Below are 12,901 nucleotides of genomic sequence, written 5' to 3'. Positions count from 1 at the left end.
TAATACAATTCACGTTTTAGGTATCGATTATTGACTTTTTAGCTGGCTTTGGTGCCTTGGACATGAGCTAGGACCTTAAGATTCTGCATGAAAGGAGGACTAGCAGCCGAGTTGCACGGGAGAATGTGAAAAGTGTTCATATGTAGTAAAAACCTGAGAAATCCGTCCGTTTTCATCATTTGTTATGGAATCAACTTAAAGCCAGATCGTCACATTGGCTGCTCTCCTATCTGAAACGGTTGTACTTATCGTCTGCAAAGCTATGTCGCGTGCTGCGTTACGCGGAGACACTAAAATCACCACAGTGGAACACAGATGAAGCTTCTAAGTTGATGTAATAGCCAGTAAGAAGTAGTAAAATTCAAGTTTTAGGTATCGACTATTGACTTTTTAGCTGGCTTTGATGCCTTGGACATGAGCTAGGACCTTAAGATTCAGTATGAAAGGAGGACTAGCAGCCGCGTTGCATGGGAGAATGTGAAAAGTGTTCATATGTAGTAAAAACCTGAGAAATCTGTCCGTTTTCGTCATTTGGTATGGAATCAACTTAAAGCCAGATCGTCATATTGGCCGCTCTTCTCTCTGAAACGGTTGTACTTATCGTCTGCAAACTTATGTCGCGTGCTGCGGTATGTGGAGACACTAAAAGCACCATAGTAGAACACAGATGAAGCTTCTAAGTTGATGTAATAGCCAGTAAGAAGTAGTACAATTCAAGTTTTAGGTATCGATTATTGACATTTTAGCTGGCTTTTTTGCCTTGGACATGAGCTAGGACCTTAAGATTCTGCATGAAAGGATGACTAGCAGCCGAGTTGCACGAAAGAATGTGAAGGGTGTTCATATGTAGTAAAAATCTGAGAAATACGTCCGTTTTCGTCATTTGTTATCGAATCGACTTAAAGCCAGATCGTCACATTGGCTGCTCTTCTCTCTGAAACGGTTGTACTTATCGTCTGAAAGCTATGTCGCGTGCTGCGGTATGTGGGGACACTAATAGCACCATAGTAGAACACAGGTGAAGCTTCTAAGATGATGTAATAGCCAGTAAGAATTAATACAATACCAGTTTTTGGTATATATTATTGACTTTTTAGCTGGCTTTGGTGCCTTGGACATAAGCTAGGACCTTAAGATTCTGCATAAAAGTAGGACTAGCAGCCGAGTTGCACGGGAGAATGTGAAAAGTGTTCATATGTAGTAAAAACCTGTGATATCCGTCCGTTTTCGTCATTTGTTATCGAATCGACTTAAAGCCAGATCGTCACATTGGCCGCTCTTCTCTCTGAAACGGTTGTACTTATCGTCTGCAAACCTATGTCGCGTGCTGCGGTATGCGGAGACACTAAAAGCACCATGATTGAACACAGATGAAGCTTCTAATTTGATGTAATAGCAAGCAAGAAGTAGTACAATTCAAGTTTTAGGTATCGATAATTGACTTTTTAGCCGGCTTTCGTGCCTTGCACATGAGCTAGGACCTTAAGATTCTGCATGAAAGGAGGACTAGCAGCCGAGTTGCACGGGAGAATGTGAAAAGTGTTCATATGTAGTAAAAACCTGAGAAATCCGTCCGATTTCGTCATTTGTTATGGAATCAACTTAAAGCCAGATCGTCCCATTGGCCGCTCATCTCTCTGAAACGGTTGTACTTATCGTCTGCAAAGCTATATCGCGTGCTGCGTTATGCGGAGACACTAAAATCACCACAGTGGAACACAGATGAAGCTTCTAAGTTGATGTAATAGCCAGTAAGAAGTAGTACAATTCAAGTTTTAGGTATCGATTATTGACTTTTTAGCTGGCTTTGATGCCTTGGACATGAGCTAGGACCTTAAGATTCTGCATGAAAGGAGGACTAGCAGCCGAGTTGCCCGGGAGAATGTGACAAGTGTTCATATGTAGTTAAAACCTGAGAAATCCGTCCGTTTTCGTCATTTGTTATCGAATCGATTTAAAGCCAGATCGTCACATTGGACGCTCTCCTCTCTGAAACGGTAGTACTTATCGTCTGCAAAGCTATGTCGCGTGCTGCGGTATGCGGAGACTCTAAAAGCACCATGATTGAACACAGATGAAGCTACTAAGTTGATGTCATAGCAAGCAAGAAGTAGTACAATTCAAGTTTTAGGTATCGATTATTGACTTTTTAGCCGGCTTTGGTGCCTTGGACATGAGCTAGGACCTTAAGATTCTGCATGAAAGGAGGACTAGCAGCCGAGTTGCACGGGAGAATATGAAAAGTGTTCATATGTAGTAAAAACCTGAAAAATCCGTCCGTTTTCGTCATTTGTTATCGAATCAACTTAAAGATAGATCGTCACATTGGCCGCTCTTCTCCCTGAAACGGTTGTACTTAACGTCTGCAAAACTATGTCGCGTGCTGCTGTATGCGGATACACTAAAAGCACCATGGTAGAACACAGATGAAGCTTCTAAGTTGATGTAATAGCCAGCAAGAAGTAATACAATTCACGTTTTAGGTATGGATTATTGACTTGTTAGCTGGCTTTGGTGCCTTGGACATGAGCTAGGACCTTAAGATTCTGCATGAAAGGAGGACTAGCGGGCGAGTTGAACGGGAGAATGTGAGAAGTGTTCATATGTAGTAAAAACCTGAGAAATCCGTCCGTTTTCGTCATTTGTTATCGAATCGACTTAAATCCAGATCGTCACATTTGCCGCTCTTTTCCCTGAAACGGTAGTACTTAACGTCTGCAAAGCTATGTCGCGTGCTGCGGCATGCGGAGACACTAAAAGCACCATAGTAGAACACAGATGAAGCTTCGAAGTTGATGTAATAGCCAGTAAGAAGTAATACAATTCACGTTTTAGGTATCGATTATTGACTTTTTAGCTGGCTTTGGTGCCTTGGACATGAGCTAGGACCTTAAGATTCTGCATGAAAGGAGGACTAGCAGCCGAGTTGCACGGGAGAATGTGAAAAGTGTTCATATGTAGTAAAAACCTGAGAAATCCGTCCGTTTTCGTCATTTGTTATGGAATCAACTTAAAGCCAGATCGTCACATTGGCTGCTCTCCTCTCTGAAACGGTTGTACTTATCGTCTGCAAAGCTATGTCGTGTGCTGCGTTTGGCGGAGACACTAAAATCACCACAGTGGAACACAGATGAAGCTTCTAAGTTGATGTAATAGCCAGTAAGAAGTAGTAAAATTCAAGTTTTAGGTATCGACTATTGACTTTTTAGCTGGCTTTGATGCCTTGGACATGAGCTAGGACCTTAAGATTCAGTATGAAAGGAGGACTAGCAGCCGCGTTGCATGGGAGAATGTGAAAAGTGTTCATATGTAGTAAAAACCTGAGAAATCCGTCCGTTTTCGTCATTTGGTATGGAATCAACTTAAAGCCAGATCGTCATATTGGCCGCTCTTCTCTCTGAAACGGTTGTACTTATCGTCTGCAAACTTATGTCGCGTGCTGCGGTATGTGGAGACACTAAAAGCACCATAGTAGAACACAGATGAAGCTTCTAAGTTGATGTAATAGCCAGTAAGAATTAGTATGATTCAAGTTTTAGGTATCGATTATTGACTTTTTAGCTGGCTTTGGTGCCTTGGACATGAGCTAGGACCATAAGATTCTGCATGAAAGGAGGACCAGCAGCGGAGTTCCACGGGAGAATGTGAAAAGTGTTCATATGTAGTAAAAACCTGAGAAATCCGTCCGTTTTCGTCATTTGTTATCGAATCGACTTAAAGCCAGATCGTCACTTTGGCCGCTCTTCTCTCTGAAACGGTTGTACTTATCGTCTGCAAAGCTATGTCGCGTGCTGCGATATGCGGAGACACTAAAATCACCACAGTGGAACACAGATGAAGCTTCTAAGTTGATGTAATAGCCAGTAAGAAGTAGTAAAATTCAAGTTTTAGGTATCGACTATTGACATTTTAGCTGGCTTTGATGCCTTGGACAACACCTACGACCATAAGATTCAGTATGAAAGGAGGACTAGCTGCCGCGTTGCATGGGAGAATGTGAAAAGTGATCATATGTAGTAAAAACCTGAGAAATCCGTCCGTTTTCGTCATTTGGTATGGAATCAACTTAAAGCCAGATCGTCATATTGGCCGCTCTTCTCTCTGAAACGGTTGTACTTATCGTCTGCAAACCTATGTCGCGTGCTGCGGTATGTGGAGACACTAAAAGCACCATAGTAGAACACAGATGAAGCTTCTAAGTTGATGTAATAGCCAGTAAGAATTAGTACGATTCAAGTTTTAGGTATCGATTATTGACTTTTTAGCTGGCTTTGGTGCCTTGGACATGAGCTAGGACCTTAAGATTCTGCATGAAAGGATGACTAGCAGCCGAGTTGCACGAAAGAATGTGAAAGGTGTTCATATGTAGTAAAAATCTGAGAAATACGTCCGTTTTCGTCATTTGTTATCGAATCGACTTAAAGCCAGATCGTCACATTGGCCGCTCTTCTCTCTGAAACGGTTGTACTTATCGTCTGCAAAGCTATGCCGCGTGCTGCGTTATGCGGAGACACTAAAGTCACCATAGTGGAACACAGATGAAGCTTCTAAGTTGTGTAATAGCCAGTAAGAAGTAGTACAATTCAAGTTTTAGGTTCTCATTAATTACTTTTTAGCTGGCTTTGGTGCCTTGGACATGAGCTGGGACCTTAAGATTCTGCATGAAAGGAGAACTAGCACACGAGTAGTACGGGAGAAAGTGAGAAGTGTTCATATGTAGTAAAAACCTGAGAAATTCGTCCGTTTTCGTCATTTGTTATCGAATCGACTTAAGGCCAGATCGCCACATTGGCCACTCGTCTCTCTGAAACGGTTGTACTTATCGTTTGCAAAGCTATGTCGCGTGCTGCGGTATGCGGAGACACTAAAAGCACCATAGTAGAACACAGATGAAGCTTCTAAGTTGATGTAATAGCAAGTAAGAAGTAGTACAATTCAAGTTTTAGGTATCAATTATTGCCTTTTTGCTGGCTTTGATGCCTTGGACGTGAGCTATAACCTTAAGATTCTGCATGAAAGGAGGACTATCAGCCGAGTTGCACGGGAGAATTTGAAAAGTGTTCATATGTAGTAAAAACCTTAGAAATTCGTCCATTTTCGTCAATTTGTTATCGAATCGACTTAAAGCCAGATCGTCACATTGGCCGCTCTTCTCTCTGAAACGGTTGTACTTATCGTCTGCAAAACTATGTCGCGTGCTGCGTTATGCGGAGACACTAAAATCAGCACAGTGGAACACAGATGAAGCTTCTAAGTTGATGTAATAGCCAGTAAGAAGTAGTACAATTCAAATTTTAGGTATCGATTATTGACTTTTTTGCTGGCTTTGATGCCTTGGCCATGAGCTAGGATCTTAAGATTCAGTATGAAAGGAGGACTAGCAGCCGAGTTGCATGGGAGAATGTGAAAAGTGTTCAAATGTAGTAAAAACCTGAGAAATCCGTCCGTTTTCGTCATTTGTTATCGAATCGACTTAAAGCCAGATCGTCACATTGGCCACTCTTCTGTCTGAAACGGTTGTACTTATCGTCTGCAAAGCTATGTCGCATGCTGCGGTATGCGGAGACACTAAAAGCACCATAGTAGAACACAGATGAAGCTTCTAAGTTGATGTAATAGCCAGTAAGAAGTAGTACAATTCAAGTTTGAGGTATCGATTATTGACATTTTAGCTGGCTTTGGTGCCTTGGACATGAGCTAGGACCTTAAGATTCTACATGAAAGGATGACTAGCAGCCGAGTTGCACGAAAGAATGTGAAAGGTGTTCATATGTAGTAAAAATCTGAGAAATACGTCCGTTTTCATCATTTGTTATCGAATCGACTTAAAGCCAGATCGTCACATTGGCCGCTCTTCTCTCTGAAACGGTTGTACTTATCGTCTGCAAAGCTATGCCGCGTGCTGCGTTATGCGGAGACACTAAAGTCACCATAGTGGAACACAGATGAAGCTTCTAAGTTGTGTAATAGCCAGTAAGAAGTTGTACAATTCAAGTTTTAGGTATCGATTATTGACTTTTTAGCTGGCTTTGGTGCCTTGGACGTGAGCAAGAACCTTGAGATTCTTCATGAAAGGAAGACTAGCAGCCGAGTTGCACGGGAGAATGTGAAAAGTGTTCATATGTAGTAAAAACCTGAGAAATCCGTCCGTTTTCGTCATTTGTTATGGAATCGACTTAAAGCCAGATCGTCACATTGGCCGCTCTTCTCTCTGAAACGGTTGTACTTATCGTCTGCAAAGCTATGTCGCGTGCTGCGTTATGCGGAGACACTAAAAGCACCATAGTAGAACACAGATGAAGCTTCTAAGTTGATGTAATAGCCAGTAAGAAGTAGTACAATTCAAGTTTTAAGTTCTGATTATTTACTTTTTAGCTGGCTTTGGTGCCTTGGACATGAGCTGGGACCTTAAGATTCTGCATGAAAGGATGACTAGCAGGCGAGTTGTACGGGAGAAAGTGAGAAGTGTTCATATGTAGTAAAAACCTGAGAAATCCGTCCGTTTTCGTCATTTGTTATCGAATCGACTTAAGGCCAGATCGTCACATTGGCCACTCTTCTCTCTGAAACGGTTGTACTTATCGTCTGCAAAGCTATGTCGCGTGCTGCGGTATGCGGAGACACTAAAAGCACCATAGTAGAACACAGATGAAGCTTCTAAGTTGATGTAATAGCCAGTAAGAAGTAATACAATTCAAGTTTTAGGTATCGATTACTGACATTTTAGCTGGCTTTGGTGCCTTGGACATGAGCTAGGACCTTAAGATTCTGCATGAAAGGATGACTAGCAGCCGAGTTGCACGAAAGAATGTGAAAGGTGTTCATATGTAGTAAAAATCTGAGAAATACGTCCGTTTTCGTCATTTGTTATCGAATCGACTTAAAGCCAGATCGTCACATTGGCCGCTCTTCTCTCTGAAACGGTTGTACTTATCGTCTGAAAGCTATGTCGCGTGCTGCGGTATGCGGAGACACTAAAATCACCATAGTAGGACACAGATGAAGCTTCTTAGTTGATGTAATAGCCAGTAAGAAGTAGTACAACACAAGTTTTAGGTATCGATTATTGAATATTTAGCTGGCTTTGTTGCCTTTTACAAGAGCTAGGACCTTAAGATTCTGCATGAAAGGAGGACTAGCAGCTTAATTGCACGGGAGATTGTGAAAAGTGTTCATATGTAGTAAAAACCTGAGAAATCCGTCCGTATTCGTCATTTGTTATGGAATCAACTTAAAGACAGATCGTCACATTGGCCGCTCTTCTCTCTCAAACGGTTGTACTTAACGTCTGCAAAGCTATGTTGTGTGCTGTGGTATGTGGAGACACTAAAAGCACCATAGTAGAACACAGATGAAGCTTCTAAGTAGATGTAATAGCCAGTAAGGAGTAGTACAATTCAAGTTTTAGGCATCGATTATTGACTTTAAGCTGGCTTTGGTGCCTTGGACATGAGCTACGACCTTAAGATTCTGCATAAAAGGAGGACTAGCAGCCGAGTTGCACGGGAGAATGTGAAAAGTGTTCATATGTAGTAAAAACCTGTGAAATCCGTCCTTTTTCGTCATTTGTTATCGAATCGACTTAAAGCCAGATCGTCACATTGGCCGCTCTTCTCTCTGAAACGGTTGTACTTATCGTCTGCAAACGTATGTCGCGTGCTGCGATATGTGAAGACTCTAAAAGCACCATAGTAGAACACAGAAGAAGCTTCAAAGTTGATGTAATAGCCAGTAAGAAGTAGTACAATTCAAGTTTTAGGTATCGATTATTGACTTTTTAGCTGGCTTTGGTGCCTTTTACATGAGCTAGGACCTTAAGATTCTGCATGAAAGGAGGACTAGCAGCCGAATTGCACAGGAGATTGTGAAAAGTGTTCATATGTAGTAAAAACCTGAGAAATCCGTCCGTTTTCGTCATTTGTTATGGAATCGACTTCAAGCCAGAACGTCACATCGGCCGCTCTTCTCTCTGAAACGGTTGTACATATCGTCTGCAAAGCTATGTCGCGTGCTGCGGTATGCGGAGACACTAAAAGCACCATAGTAGAAACAGATCAAGCTTCTAAATTGATGTAATAGCCAGTAAGAAGTAGTACAATTCAAGTTTTACGAATCGATTATTGACTTTTTAGCTGGCTTTGGTGCCTTGGACATGAGCTAGGACCTTAAGATTCTGCATGAAAGGAGGACTAGCAGCCGAGTTGCACGGGAGAATGTGAAAAGTGTTCATATGTAGTAAAAACCTGAGAAATCCGTTCGTTATCGTCATTTGTCTTCGAATCGACTTCAAGCCAGATCGTCACATTGGCTGCTCTTCTGTCTGAAACGGTTGTACTTATCGTCTGCAAAGCTATGTCGCGTGCTGTGATATGCGGAGACACTAAAATCACCATAGTAGGACACAGATGAAGCTTCTAAGTTGATGTAATAGCCAGTAAGAAGTAGTACAATTCAAGTTTTAGGTATCGATTATTGACTTTTAGCTGGATTTGGTGCCTTGGACATGAGCTAGGACCTTAAGATTCTGCATGAAAGGAGGACTAGCTGCCGAATTGCATGGGATAATGTGAAAAGTGTTCATATGCAGTAAAGACCTGAGAAATCCGTCCGTTTTCGTCATTTGTTATCGAATCGACTTAAAGCCAGATCGTCACATTGGCCGCTCTTCTCTCTGAAACGGTTGTACTTATCGTCTGCAAAGCTATATCGCGAGCTGCGGTATGTGGAGACACTAAAAATACCATAGTAGAACACAGCTGAAGCTTCTAAGTTGATGTAATAACCAGTAAGAAGTAGTACAATTCAAGTTTTAGGTATCGATTATTGACTTGTAGCTGGATTTGGTGCCTTGGACATGAGCTAGGACCTTAAGATTCTGCATGAAAGGAGGACTAGCAGCCGAGTTGCACGGGAGAATGTGATAAGTGTTCATATGTAGTAAAAACCTGAGAAATCCGTACATTTTCGTCATTTGTTATCGAATCGACTTAAAGCCAGGTCGTCACATTGGCCGCTCATCTCTCAGAAACGGTTATACTTATCGTCTGAAAGCTATCTCGCGTGCTGCGGTATGCGGAGACACTAAAAGCACCATAGTAGAACACAGATGAAGCTTCTAAAATGATGTAATAGCCAGTAAGAATTAATACAATACCAGTTTTAGGTATCGATTATTGACTTTTTAGCTGGCTTTGGTGCCTTGGACATGAGCTAGGACCTTAAGATTCTGCACGAAAGGAGGACTAGCAGCCGAGTTGCATGTTAGAATGTGAAAAGTGTTCATATGTAGTAAAAACCTGAGAAATCCGTTCGTTATCGTCATTTGTCTTCGAATCGACTTCAAGCCAGATCGTCACATTGGCTGCTCTTCTCTCTGAAACGGTTGTACTTATCGTCTGCAAAGCTATGTCGCGTGCTGTGATATGCGGAGACACTAAAATCACCATAGTAGGACACAGATGAAGCTTCTTAGTTGATGTAATAGCCAGTAAGAAGTAGTACAATTCAAGTTTTAGGTATCGATTATTGACTTTTAGCTGGATTTGGTGCCTTGGACATGAGCTAGGACCTTAAGATTCTGCATGAAAGGAGGACTAGCAGCCGAGTTGCACGGGAGAATGTGAAAAGTGTTCATATGTAGTAAAAACCAGAGAAATCCGTCCGTTTTCGTCATTTGTTATCGAATCGACATAAAGCCAGATCGTCACATTGGCCGCTCTTCTCTCTGAAGCGGTTGTACTTATCGTCTGCAAAGCTATGTCACGTGCTGCGGTATGTGAAGCCTCTAAAAGCACCATAGTAGAACACAGATGAAGCTTCTAAGTTGATGTAATAGCCAGTAAGAAGTAGTACAACACAAGGTTTAGGTATCGATTATTGAATTTTTAGCTGGCTTTGTTGCCTTTTACATGAGCTAGGACCTTAAGATTCTGCATGAAAGGAGGGCTAGCAGCCGAATTGCACGGGAGATTGTGAAAAGTGTTCATATGTAGTAAAAACCTGAGAAATCCGTCCGTATTCGTCATTTGTTATGGAGTCGACTTAAAGACAGATCGTCACATTGGCCGCTCTTCTCCCTCAAACGGTTGTACTTAACGTCTGCAAAGCTATGTTGTGTGCTGTGGTATGTGGAGACACTAAAAGCACCATAGTAGAACACAGATGAAGCTTCTAAGTTGATGTAATAAATAGTAAGAAGTAGTACAATTCAAGTTTTAGGTATCGATTATTGAATTTTTAGCTGGCTTAGGTGCCTTAGACATGAGCTAGGACCTTAAGATTCTGCATGAAAATAGGACTAGCAGCCGAATTGCATGGGATAGTGTGAAAATTGTTCATATGTAGTAAAAACCTGAGAAATCCGTCCGTTTTCGTCATTTGTTATGGAATCGACTTAAAGCCAGGTCGTCACATTGGCCGTTCTTCTCTCTGAAATGGTTGTATATATCGTCTGCAAAGCTATGTCGCGTGCTGCGGTATGCGGAGACACTAAAATCACCATAGTAGAACACAGATGAAGCTTCTAAGTAGATGTAATAGCCAGTAAGAAGTAGTACAATTCAAGTTTTAGGCATCGATTATTGACTTTTAGCTGGCTTTGGTGCCTTGGACATGAGCTACGACCTTAAGATTCTGCATAAAAGGAGGACTAGCAGCCGAGTTGCACGGGAGAATGTGAAAAGTGTTCATATGTAGAAAAAACCTGTGAAATCCGTCCTTTTTCGTCATTTGTTATCGAATCGACTTAAAGCCAGATCGTCACATTGGCCGCTCTTCTCTCTGAAACGGTTATACTTATCGTCTGCAAACGTATGTCGCGTGCTGCGGTATGTGAAGACTCTAAAAGCACCATAGTAGAACACAGAAGAAGCTTCTAAGTTGATGTAATAGCCAGTAAGAAGTAGTACAACTCAAGTTTTAGGTATCGATTATTGACTTTTTAGCTGGCTTTGGTGCCTTTTACATGAGCTAGGACCTTAAGATTCTACATGAAAGGAGGACTAGCCGCCGAATTGCACGGGAGATTGTGAAAAGTGTTCATATGTAGTAAAAACCTGAGAAATCCGTCCGTTTACGTCATTTGTTATGGAATCGACTTCAAGCCAGAACGTCACATTAGCCGCTCTTCTCTCTGAAACGGTTGTACATATCGTCTGCAAAGCTATGTCGCGTGCTGCGGTATGCGGAGACACTAAAAGCACCATAGTAGAAACAGATCAAGCTTCTAAATTGATGTAATAGCCAGTAAGAAGTAGTACAATTCAAGTTTTACGTATCGATTATTGACTTTTTAGCTGGCTTTGGTGCCTTGGACATGAGCTAGGACCTTAAGATTCTGCATGAAAGGAGGACTAGCAGCCGAGTTGCACGGGAGAATGTGAAAAGTGTTCATATGTAGTAAAAACCTGAGAAATCCGTTCGTTATCGTCATTTGTCTTCGAATCGACTTCAAGCCAGATCGTCACATTGGCTGCTCTTCTCTCTGAAACGGTTGTACTTATCGTCTGCAAAGCTATGTCGCGTGCTGTGATATGCGGGGACACTAAAATCACCATAGTAGGACACAGATGAAGCTTCTAAGTTGATGTAATAGCCAGTAAGAAGTAGTACAATTCAAGTTTTAGGTATCGATTATTGACTTTTAGCTGGATTTGGTGCCTTGGACATGAGCTAGGACCTTAAGATTCTGCATGAAAGGAGGACTAGCTGCCGAATTGCATGGGATAATGTGAAAAGTGTTCATATGTAGTAAAGACCTGAGAAATCCGTCCGTTTTCGTCATTTGTTATCGAATCGACTTAAAGCCAGATCGTCACATTGGCCGCTCTTCTCTCTGAAACGGTTGTACTTATCGTCTGCAAAGCTATATCGCGAGCTGCGGTATGTGGAGACACTAAAAATACCATAGTAGAACACAGCTGAAGCTTCTAAGTTGATGTAATAACCAGTAAGAAGTAGTACAATTCAAGTTTTAGGTATCGATTATTGACTTTTAGCTGGATTTGGTGCCTTGGACATGAGCTAGGACCTTAAGATTCTGCATGAAAGGAGGACTAGCAGCCGAGTTGCACGGGAGAATGTGAAAATAGTTCATATGTAGTAAAAACCTGAGAAATCCGTCCGTTTTGGTCATTTGTTATGGAATCGACTTAAAGCCAGGTCGTCACATTGGCCGCTCTTCTCTCTGCAACGGTTGTACATATCTTCTGCAAAGCTATGTCGCGTGCTGCGATATGCGGAGACACTAAAATCACCATAGTAGAACACAGATGAAGCTTATAAGTTGATGTAATAGCCAGTAAGAAGTAGTACAATTCAAGTTTTAGGTATCGATTATTGACTTTTTAGCTGGATTTGGTGCCTTGGACATAGCTAGGACCTTAAGATTCTGCATGAAAGGAGGACTAGCAGCCGAGTTGCACGGGACAATGTGAAAAGTGTTCATATGTAGTAAAAACCTGAGAAATCCGTAGGTTTTCGTCATTTGTTATCGAATCGACTTAAAGCCAGATCGTCACATTGGCCGCTCTTCTCTCAGAAACGGTTATACTTATCGTCTGAAAGCTATGTCGCGTGCTGCGGAATGCGGAGACACTAAAAGCACCATAGTAGAACACAGATGAAGCTTCTAAAATGATTTAATAGCCAGTAAGAATTAATACAATACCAGTTTTACGTATCGATTATTGACTTTTTAGCTGGCTTTGGTGCCTTGGACATGAGCTAGGACCTTAAGATTCTGCACGAAAGGAGGACTAGCAGCCGAGTTGCATGTTAGAATGTGAAAAGTGTTCATATGTAGTAAAAACCTGAGTAATCCGTCCGTTTTCGTCATTTGTTATCGAATCGACTTAAAGCCAGATCGTCACATTGGCCGCTCTTCTCTCTGAATCGGTTGTAC

This window comes from Schistocerca gregaria, chromosome 11, assembly GCF_023897955.1.
Source record: "Schistocerca gregaria isolate iqSchGreg1 chromosome 11, iqSchGreg1.2, whole genome shotgun sequence".
Taxonomy (NCBI): domain Eukaryota; kingdom Metazoa; phylum Arthropoda; class Insecta; order Orthoptera; family Acrididae; genus Schistocerca; species Schistocerca gregaria.
Note: the sequence above shows the minus strand (reverse complement) of the source record.